At 38.7% G+C, this 11,761-nt stretch overlaps 1 long non-coding RNA gene across 1 annotated transcript; it reads left to right on the forward strand.

Annotated features, from left to right (window-relative positions):
- Positions 1 to 8,914: 8,914 nt before the first annotated feature.
- On the forward strand, positions 8,915 to 11,331 carry LOC147254566 (uncharacterized). The gene is made up of 3 exons (XR_015118065.1): positions 8,915 to 9,090; positions 10,868 to 10,946; positions 11,102 to 11,331. It is a non-coding gene; the product is annotated as an uncharacterized LOC147254566 (long non-coding RNA).
- Positions 11,332 to 11,761: the final 430 nt, after the last annotated feature.

Consider the following 11,761-nt stretch of genomic DNA (forward strand, 5'->3'; position numbering starts at 1 on the left):
CCTACAGATTAACAAAGATGAAAGACTACAAATTCCTTGTTGTCTTCTTTCTTTTTTGGCTTCATTATTATTCGTACAGTGTTTTAATTTCTGAAATGTGAAATAACTGAAATTTCATTGAACACACTCTTGAAATTCAGAGACTGTGTTTGTGGTGGTATTTATGCTATTATGCTGAAAAACTGCACAGGTAAATTGAAACCTTTGAGTAAATGGGTAACATTTCATTGGTTTATCATAACCATACTTATTCCCATAGCCTCTCAGTGATTAATAGAAGAGTGAGAGTCATAGTTTACACAAGACAGGTTATTTCGTTGTGCGATGTCTCTTTGAAAATATTTGATGCTGGAAGTAGTTCATTGATAGTAGGAGCTGAGGGTGACAGGGTTAATGTAGCATTTAATGTTCTATGAACTTTGAATTTCAGTGACTTGACAGGAGATCACTGACATGAATGGATTCCTTTTATTTGCTCGTAAATAACTGGGATCATTTCAGAATATTTCCATTTACAGTTCTGTCAACTCAGAATATCAGTGACTTGACAGGAGATCACTAACATGACTGGATTCCTTTGCTAGTCAATAAGTGAGATCATTTTCAGAATGGTAGCATTTAATGTTCTGTCAACTCGGAATTTCTGTGACTTGACAGGAGATAACTGACATGACTGGATTCCTTTTATTTTCTAGTCAATAAGTGAGATCATTTTCAGAATGGTAGCATTTAATGTTCTGTTAACTCGGAATTTCTGGGACTTGACGGGAGATCACTGACATGACTGGATTCCTTTGCTAGTCAATAAGTGAGATCATTTTCAGAATGGTAGCATTTAATGTTCTGTCAACTCGGAATTTCTGTGACTTGACAGGAGATTACTGACATGACTGGATTCCTTTTCTTTGCTTGTCAATAAATGAGATCATTTCCGAATGTTTGGATTTACAGTTCTGTCAACTCAGAATATCTGTGACTTGACAGGAGATCACTGACATGACAGGATTCCTTTACTTTGCTGGTTAATAAATGGGATCATTTTAGAATTTCAGCATTTACAGTTCTTTCAACTCAGAGTACCTGTAACCTTGAGGAATTGCATTTTTGAGGGAGTAAATGAAGGAGATCATTTCTCATTTTCATGGTGAAACATTGCAGGTCTAAAGATGCATAACTGGTACTGAGGTGATGTTAATTTGTGTTCTTCAAACGTTTGTCCATTAAGATGTTAAATGTTCAACATTATTATTTTTCCTTTCATTATGCATACTTTCTAATACATTTTAAGGTTTGTTTTCGCCCCCAGAAGTATGATAATAATGACAATGGCTTTCAAGTGTTCATAACCTGCGAGGGTAGGAACTTCCGTTTGACCTGATTTGTTTTTTCAGCGTAGTGCGGAAAAGAGGACTGTCAGGCACAAGTGGATGGACACGCCTCATGTCGCGAGGCAGAGCGGTCCTTCCAATGGTAATTTCAGTAAAAAAAAAAGTTTTTCATTCCTTAATGTGGAACTAAAGAAAGTGCTGAGCCAGCGCCAGGAAGGAGGTTCAGCGGATGCGTTGCAGGTTCCTGAGTGGGGGCTCTCCTGTTATTCGTCCATGATGTTTCGCGGGGGTGCCTGTGCCAGGGCTGCCGAGTGATGTTCCTACAGATTAACAAAGATGAAAGACTACAAATTCCTTGTTCTCTTCTTTCTTTTTTGGCTTCATTATTATTCGTACAGTGTTTTAATTTCTGAAATGTGAAATACCTGAAATTTCATTGAACACACTCTTGAAATTCAGAGACTTTGTTTGTGGTGGTATTTATGCTATTTTGCTGAACAACTGCACAGGTAAATTGAATTCTTTCAGTAAATGGGTAACAATTCATTGGTTTATCATAACCATACTTATTCCCATAGCCTCTCAGTGATTATTAAAAGAGTGAGAGTCATAGTTTACCCAAGACAGGTTATTTCATTGTGCGATGTCTCTTTGAAAATATTTGACGCTGGAAGTAGTTCAATGATCGTAGGAGCTGAGGGTGAAAGGGTTAAAGTAGCATTTAATGTTCTATCAACTCGGAATTTCTGTGACTTGACAGGAGATATCTGACATGACTGGATTCCTTTTATTTGCTCGTCAATAAGTGGGATCGTTGCAGAATGTTTCCATTCACAGTTCTATCAACTTGGAATTTCTGTGACTTGACAGGAAATCACTGACATGACTGGATTCCTTTCCTAGTCAACAAGTGAGGTCATTTTCAGAATGGTAGCATTTACAGTTCTGTCAACTCAGAATATCATTGACCTGACAGGAGATCACTGACATGACTGGATCCCTTTTCTTTGCTAGTCAATAAATGAGATCATTTCCGAATGTTTGTATTTACAGTTCTGTCAACTCAGAATATCTGTGACTCTACAGGAGATCACTGACATGACTGGATTTCTTATCTCGTCAATAAATGAGATCATTTTCAGGATTTAGCATTTAATGTTCTTTCGACTCGGAATTTCTGTGATTTGACAGGTGTTCACTGACATGACTGGATTCCTTTTATTTGCTCGTCAATAAGTGGGATCATTTCAGAATGTTTCAATTTACAGATCTGTCAACTCAGAATATCATTGACTTGACAGGAGATCACTGACATGACTGGATTCCTTATCTTTGCTCGTCAATAAATGAGATCATTTCCGAATGTTTGTATTTAGAGTTCTGTCAACTCAGAATATCATTGACTTGACAGGAGATCACTTACATGACTGGATTCCTTTACTTTGCTGGTTAATAAATGGGATCATTTTAGAATTTCAGCATTTACAATTCTTTCAACTCAGAGTACCTGTGACTTGAAGGAATTGCATTTTTGAGGGAGTAAATGAAGGAGATCATTTCTCATTTTCATGGTGAAACATTGCAGGTCTAAAGATGCATAACCGGTACTGAGGTGATGTTAATTTGTGTTCTTCAAACGTTTGTCCATTAAGATGTTAAATGTTCAGCATTTAATGTTCTGTCAACTCGGAATTTTGAATGACTTGACAGGAGATCACTGATATGACTGGATTCCTTTTCTTTGCTCGTCAATAAATGAGATCATTTCACTTTCACTTCACTCACCTGGTTCTCACTTTAACGTAAGAACCAGGGAGTCATTTCTTCCGTGAGTTTTGACTTTGAAAACTTGTTTGTTTTTTGTTTTTACAACTTGGAGGCAAGCTAAGTAGCCTCGCTGGCCTGCTCAGCTAACTAGCCAAGAAACCTTGCCGTGGTCAGAGGGGAGGCGCTGGCCTGATTGTCCTTCACCTGCTGGACGAGAAGGGGACTGCGGTAGGAAGGAGGTTCAGCGGATGCGTTGCAGGTTCCTGAGTGGGGGCTCTCCTGTTATTCGTCCATGATGTTTCGCGGGGGTGCCTGTGCCAGGGCTGCCGAGTGAGGTTCCTACAGATTAACAAAGATGAAAGACTACAAATTCCTTGTTCTCTTCTTTCTTTTTAGGCTTTATTATTATTCGTACAGTGTTTTATATTCTGAAATGTGAAATACTTGAAATTTCATTGAACACACTCTTGAAATTCAGAAGCTTTGTTTGTGGTGGTATTTATGCTACTTTGCTGAACAACTGCACAGGTAAATTGAATTCTTTCAGTAAATGGGTAACATTTCATTGGTTTATCATAACAATACTTATTCCCATAGCCTCTCAGTGATTATTAAAAGATTGAGAGTCATAGTTTACCCAAGACAGGTTATTTCATTGTGCAATGTCTCTTTGAAAATAATTGACGCTGGAAGAAGTTCAATGATAATAGGAGCTGAGGGTGAAAGGGTTGATGTAGCATTTAATGTTCTATCAACTTTGAATTTCAGTGACTTGACAGGAGATCACTGACATGAATGGATTCTTTTTATTTGCTCGTCAATAACTGGGATCATTTCAGAATATTTCCATTTACAGTTCTGTCAACTCAGAATATCAGTGACTTGACAGGAGATCACTGATATGACTGGATTCCTTTGCTATTCAATAAGTGAGATCATTTTCAGAATGGTAGCATTCAATGTTCTGTCAACTCGGAATTTCTGTGACTAGACAGGAGATAACTGACATGACTGGATTCCTTTTATTTGCTAGTCAATAAGTGAGATCATTTTCAGAATGTAAGCATTTAATGTTCTGTTAACTCGGAATTTCTGGGACTTGACAGGAGATCACTGACATGACTGGATTCCTTTGCTAGTCAATAAGTGAGATCATTTTCAGAATGGTAGCATTTAATGTTCTGTCAACTCGGAATTTCCGTGACTTGACAGGAGATTACTGACATGACTGGATTCCTTTTCTTTGCTCGTCAATTAGATCATTTCGGAATGTTTGTATTTACAGTTCTGTCAACTCAGAATATCATTGACTTGACAGGAGATCACTGACATGACTGGATTCCTTTACTTTGCTGGTTAATAAATGGGATCATTTTAGAATTTCAGCATTTACAGTTCTTTCAACTCAGAGTACCTGTGACCTGAAGGAATTGCATTTTTGAGGGAGTAAATGAAGGAGATCATTTCTCATTTTCATGGTGAAACATTGCTGGTCTAAAGATGCATAACTGGTACTGAGGTGATGTTAATTTGTGTTCTTCAAACGTTTGTCCATTAAGATGTTAAATGTTCAACATTATTATTTTCCTTTCATTATGCATACTTTCTAATACATTTTAAGGCTTGTTGTCGCCCCCAGAAGTATGGTAATAATGACATTGGCTTTCAAGTGTTCATAACCTGCGAGGGTATGAACTTCCTTTTGACCTGATTTGTTTTTTCAGCGTAGTGCGGAAAAGAGGACTGTGTCATGTCGCGAGGCAGAGCGGTCCTTCCAATGGTAATTTCAGTAAAAAAAAAAGTTTTTGATTCTTTTATGTGTAACTAAAGACAGTGCTGAGCCAGCGGACTTTAACGTGAGAACCAGGGTGTCTTTACTTCCGTGAGTGTGAGTATGAAAACTTGTTTGTTTTATAGTTTTACAACTTGAAGGTAAGCTAAGTAGCCTCGCTGGCCTGCTCAGCTAACTAGCCTAGCAACCCTGCCGTCGTCAGAGGGGAGGCGCTTGCCTGATTGTCCTTCACCTGCTGGACGAGAGGGGGACAGCGGTAGGAAGGAGGTTCAGCGGATGCGTTGAAGGCTCCTGAGTGTGGCCTGCTGTGTGCAGAGTGGGGGCTCTCCTGGTATTCCTCCATGATGTGCCGCGGGGGTGCCTGTGCCAGGGCTGCCGAGTGAGGTTCCTACAGATGAATAAAGGAGAAAGACTACAAATACCTTGTTCTCTTCTCTCTTTTTAGGCTTTATGATTATTCGTACAGTGTTTTATGTTCTGAAATGTGAAATACCTGAAATTTCATTGAACACACTCTTTAAATTCAGAGACTGTGTTCGTGGTGGTATTTATGCTATTTTAGTGAACAACTGCACAGGTAAATTGAATTCTTTCAGTAAATGGGTAACAATTCATTGGTTTATCATAACCATACTTATTCCCATAGCCTCTCAGTGATTATTACAAGAGTGAGAGTCATAGTTTACCCAAGACAGGTTATTTCATTGTGCGATGTCTCTGAAAATATTTGACGCTGGAAGTAGTTCAATGACAGTAGGAGCCGAGGGTGAAAGGGTTAATGTAGCATTTAATGTTCTGTCAACTCGGAATTTTGAATGACTTGACAGGAGATCACTGATATGACTGGATTCCTTTTCTTTGCTCGTCAATAAATGAGATCATTTCAGAATGTTTGCATTTACAGTTCTATCAACTGAAAATATCATTGACTTGAGAAGAGATCACTGACATGACTGGATTCCTTATCTTTGCTCGTCAATGAATGAGATCATTTCCGAATGTTTGTATTTACAGTTCTGTCAACTCAGAATATCATTGACTTGACAGGAGATCATTGACATGACTGGATTCCTTTAATTTGCTTGTCAATAAATGGAATTATTTCAGAATTTCGCATTTAATGTTCTGTCAACTCGGAATTTCTATGACTTGAGAGGAGATCACTGACATGACTGGATTCCTTTTATTTGATCGACAATAAGTGGGATCATTTCAGAATGTAAGCATTTCATGTTCTGTTAACTCGGAATTTCTGTGACTTGACAGGAGATCACTGACATGACTGGATTCCTTTGCTAGTCAATAAGTGAGATCATTTTCAGAATGGTAGCATTTAATGTTCTTTCAACTCGGAATTTCTGTGACTTGACAGGAGATCACTAACATGACTGGATTCCTTTGCTAGTCAATAATTGAGATCATTTTCAGAATGGTAGCATTTAATGTTATGTCAACTCAGAATTTCTGTGACTTGACAGGAGATCACTGACATGACTGGATTCCTTTACTTTGCTAGTTAATCAATGGGATCATTTTAGAATTTCAGCATTTACAGTTCTTTCAACTCAGAGTACCTGTGACCTGAAGGAATTGCATTTTTGAGGGAGTAAATGAAGGAGATCATTTCTCATTTTCATGGTAAAACATTGCAGGTCTAAAGATGCATAACTGGTACTGAGGTGTTGTTAATTTGTGTTCTTCAAACGTTTGTCCATTAAGATGTTAAATGTTCAACATTATTATTTTTCCTTTCATTATGCATACTTTCTAATACATTTTAAGGCTTGTTTTCGCCCCCAGAAGTATGATAATAATGACATTGGCTTTCAAGTGTTCATAACCTGCGAGGGTATTGACTTCCGTTTGACCTTATTTGTTTTTTTAGCGTAGTGCGGAAAAGAGCACTGTCAGGCACAAGTGGAAGGACACGCTTCATGTCGCGAGGCAGAGCGGTCCTTCCAATGGTAATTTCAGTAAAAAAAAAAGTTTTTCATTCTTTTATGTGGAACTAAAGACAGTGCTGAGCCAGCGCACTTTAACGTGAGAACCAGGGAGTCTTTTCTTCCGTGAGTGTTGACTTTTAAAACTTTTTTGTTTTATGTTTTTACAACATGGAGGCAAGCTAAGTAGCCTCGCTGGCCTTCTCAGCTAACTAGCCTAGCAACCCTGCCGTCGTCAGAGGGGAGGCCCTGGCCTGATTGTCCTTAACCTGCTGGACGAGAGGGAGACTGCGAGAGGAAGGAGGTTCAGCGGATGCGTTGCAGTTTCCTGAATGGGGGCTCTCCTGCTATTCGTCCATGATGTTCCGCGGGGGTGCCTGTGCCACGGCTGCCGAGTGAGGTTCCTACAGATTAATAAAGATGAAAGATTACAAATTACTTGTTCTCTTCTTTCTTTTTAGGCTTTATGATGATTCGTACAGTGTTTTATGTTCTGAAATGTCAAATACATGAAATTTCATTGAACACACTCTTGAAATTAAGAGATTGTGTTTGTGGTGGTATTTATGCTATTTTGCTGAACAACTGCACAGGTAAATTGAATTCTTTCAGTAAATGGGTAACAATTCATTGGTTTATCATAACCATACTTATTCCCATAGCCTCTCAGTGATTATTACAAGAGTGAGAGTCATAGTTTACCCAAGACAGGTTATTTCATTGTGCGATGTTTTTTTGAAAATATTTGACGCTGGAAGTAGTTCAATGATAGTAGGAGCTGAGGGTGAAAGGGTTAATTTAGCATTTCATGTTCTATCAACTTGGAATTTCTTTGACTTGACAGGAGATAACTGACATGACTGGATTCCTTTTATTTGCTCGTCAATAACTGGGATCATTTCAGAATATTTCCAATTACAGTTCTGTCAACTGAGAATATCAGTGACTTGACAGGTCGGATCATTGCAGAATGTTTCCATTCACAGTTCTATCAACTTGGAATTTCTGTGACTTGAAAGGAAATCACTGACATGACTGGATTCCTTTCCTAGTCAACAAGTGAGATCATTTTCAGAATGGTAGCATTTACAGTTCTGTCAACTCAGAATATCATTGACCTGACAGGAGATAACTGACATGACTGGATCCCTTTTCTTTGCTAGTCAATAAGTGAGATCATTTCTGAATTTTTGTATTTACAGTTCTGTCAACTCAGAATATCTGTGACTCTACAGGAGATCACTGACATGACTGGATTTCTTATCTCGTCAATAAATGAGATCATTTTCAGGATTTAGCATTTAATGTTCTTTCAACTCGGAATTTCTGTGACTTGACAGGAGATCACTGACATGACTGGATTCCTTTTATTTGCTCGTCAATAAGTGGGATCATTTCAGAATGTTTCCATTTACAGTTCTGTCAACTCGGAATATCATTGACTTGACAGGTGTTCACTGACATGACTGGATTCCTTTTATTTGCTCGTCAATAAGTGGGATCATTTCAGAATGTTTCAATTTACAGATCTGTCAACTCAGAATATCATTGACTTGATAGGAGATCACTATTATGACTGGATTCCTTATCTTTGCTCGTCAATAAATGAGGTAATTTCCGAATGTTTGTATTTACAGTTCTGTCAACTCAGAATATCATTGACTTCACAGGAGATCACTGACATGACTGGATTCCTTTACTTTGCTGGTTAATAAATGGGATCATTTTAGAATTTCAGCATTTACAGTTCTTTCAACTCAGAGTACCTGTGACCTGAAGGAATTGCATTTTTGAGGGAGTAAATGAAGGAGATCATTTCTCATTTTCATGGTGAAACATTGCAGGTCTAAAGATGCATAACCAGTACTGAGGTGATGTTAATTTGTGTTCTTCAAACGTTTGTCCATTAAGATGTTAAATGTTCAACATTATTATTTTCCTTTAATTATGCATACTTTCTAATACATTTTAAGGCTTGTTGTCGCCCCCAGAAGTATGATAATAATGACATTGGCTTTCAAGTGTTCATAACCTGCGAGGGTATGAACTTCCTTTTGACCTGATTTGTTTTTTCAGCGTAGTGCGGAAAAGAGGACTGTCAGGCACAAGTGGATGGACACGCTTCATGTCGCGAGGCAGAGCGGTCCTTCCAATGGTAATTTCAGTAAAAAAAAAAGTTTTTGATTCTTTTATGTGTAACTAAAGACAGTGCTGAGCCAGCGGACTTTAACGTGAGAACCAGGGTGTCTTTACTTCCGTGAGTGTGAGTATGAAAACTTGTTTGTTTTATAGTTTTACAACTTGAAGGTAAGCTAAGTAGCCTCGCTGGCCTGCTCAGCTAACTAGCCTAGCAACCCTGCCGTCGTCAGAGGGGAGGCGCTTGCCTGATTGTCCTTCACCTGCTGGACGAGAGGGGGACAGCGGTAGGAAGGAGGTTCAGCGGATGCGTTGAAGGCTCCTGAGTGTGGCCTGCTGTGTGCAGAGTGGGGGCTCTCCTGGTATTCCTCCATGATGTGCCGCGGGGGTGCCTGTGCCAGGGCTGCCGAGTGAGGTTCCTACAGATGAATAAAGGAGAAAGACTACAAATACCTTGTTCTCTTCTCTCTTTTTAGGCTTTATGATTATTCGTACAGTGTTTTATGTTCTGAAATGTGAAATACCTGAAATTTCATTGAACACACTCTTTTAATTCAGAGACTGTGTTCGTGGTGGTATTTATGCTATTTTAGTGAACAACTGCACAGGTAAATTGAATTCTTTCAGTAAATGGGTAACAATTCATTGGTTTATCATAACCATACTTATTCCCATAGCCTCTCAGTGATTATTACAAGAGTGAGAGTCATAGTTTACCCAAGACAGGTTATTTCATTGTGCGATGTCTCTGAAAATATTTGACGCTGGAAGTAGTTCAATGACAGTAGGAGCCGAGGGTGAAAGGGTTAATGTAGCATTTAATGTTCTGTCAACTCGGAATTTTGAATGACTTGACAGGAGATCACTGATATGACTGGATTCCTTTTCTTTGCTCGTCAATAAATGAGATCATTTCAGAATGTTTGCATTTACAGTTCTATCAACTGAAAATATCATTGACTTGAGAAGAGATCACTGACATGACTGGATTCCTTATCTTTGCTCGTCAATGAATGAGATCATTTCCGAATGTTTGTATTTACAGTTCTGTCAACTCAGAATATCAGTGACTTGACAGGAGATCATTGACATGACTGGATTCCTTTAATTTGCTTGTCAATAAATGGAATTATTTCAGAATTTCGCATTTAATGTTCTGTCAACTCGGAATTTCTATGACTTGAGAGGAGATCACTGACATGACTGGATTCCTTTTATTTGATCGACAATAAGTGGGATCATTTCAGAATGTAAGCATTTCATGTTCTGTTAACTCGGAATTTCTGTGACTTGACAGGAGATCACTGACATGACTGGATTCCTTTGCTAGTCAATAAGTGAGATCATTTTCAGAATGGTAGCATTTAATGTTCTTTCAACTCTGAATTTCTGTGACTTGACAGGAGATCACCATCCTTTGCTAGTCAATAATTGAGATCATTTTCAGAATGGTAGCATTTAATGTTATGTCAACTCAGAATATCATTGACTTGACAGGAGATCACTGACATGACTGGATTCCTTTACTTTGCTGGTTAATAAATGGGATCATTTTAGAATTCCAGCATTTACAGTTCTTTCAACTCAGAGTACCTGTAACCTGGAGGAATTGCATTTTTGAGGGAGTAAATGAAGGAGATCATTTCTCATTTTCATGGTGAAACATTTCAGGTCTAAAGATGCATAACTGGTACTGAGGTGATGTTAATTTGTGTTCTTCAAACGTTTGTCCATTAAGATGTTAAATGTTCAACATTATTATTTTTCCTTTCATTATGCATACTTTCTAATACATTTTAAGGCTTGTTTTCGCCCCCAGAAGTATGATAATAATGACATTGGTTTTCAAGTGTTCATAATCTGCGAGGGTATTGACTTCCGTTTGACCTTATTTGTTTTTTCAGCGTAGTGCGGAAAAGAGGACTGTCAGGCACAAGTGGATGGACACGCTTCATGTCGCGAGGCAGAGCGGTCCTTCCAATGGTAATTTCAGTAAAAGAAAAAAAGTTTTTCATACTTTTATGTGGAAATAAAGACAGTGCTGAGCCAGCGCACTTTAACGTGAGAACCAGGGAGTCTTTTCTTCCGTGAGTGTTGACTTTTAAAACTTTTTTGTTTTATGTTTTTACAACATGGAGGCAAGCTAAGTAGCCTCGCTCGCCTGCTCAGCTAACTAGCCTAGCAACCCTGCCGTCGTCAGAGGGGAGGCCCTGGCCTGATTGTCCTTAACCTGCTGGACGAGAGGGAGACTGCGAGAGGAAGGAGGTTCAGCGGATGCGTTGCAGGATCCTGAGTGTGGCCTGCTGTGTGCAGAGTGGGGCCTCTCCTGCTATTCGTCCATGATGTGCCGCGGGGGTGCCTGTGCCAGGGCTGCTGAGTGAGGTTCCTACAGATTAATAAAGATGAAAGACTACAAATTCCTTGTTCTCTTCTTTCTTTTTAGGCTTTATTATTATTCGTACAGTGTTTTAATTTCTGAAATGTGAAATACCTGATATTTCATTGAACACACTCTTGAAATTCAGAGACTGTGTTTGCGGTGGTATTTCTGTTATTTTGCTGAAAAACTGCACAGGTAAATTGGAATTCTTTCAGTAAATGGGTAACATTTCATTGGTTTATCATAACCATACTTATTCCCATAGCCTCTCAGTGATTATTCAAAGAGTGAGAGTCATAGTTTACCCAAGACAGGTTATTTCATTGTGCGATGTTTTTTTGAAAATATTTGACGCTGGAAGTAGTTCAATGATAGTAGGAGCTGAGGGTGAAAGGGTTAATTTAGCATTTCATGTTCT

This window comes from Aulostomus chinensis, chromosome 10, assembly GCF_037954235.1.
Source record: "Aulostomus chinensis isolate RoL2024-O1b breed Wild chromosome 10, RoL_Achi_v1.0, whole genome shotgun sequence".
Classification (NCBI taxonomy): Eukaryota; Metazoa; Chordata; class Actinopteri; order Syngnathiformes; family Aulostomidae; genus Aulostomus; species Aulostomus chinensis.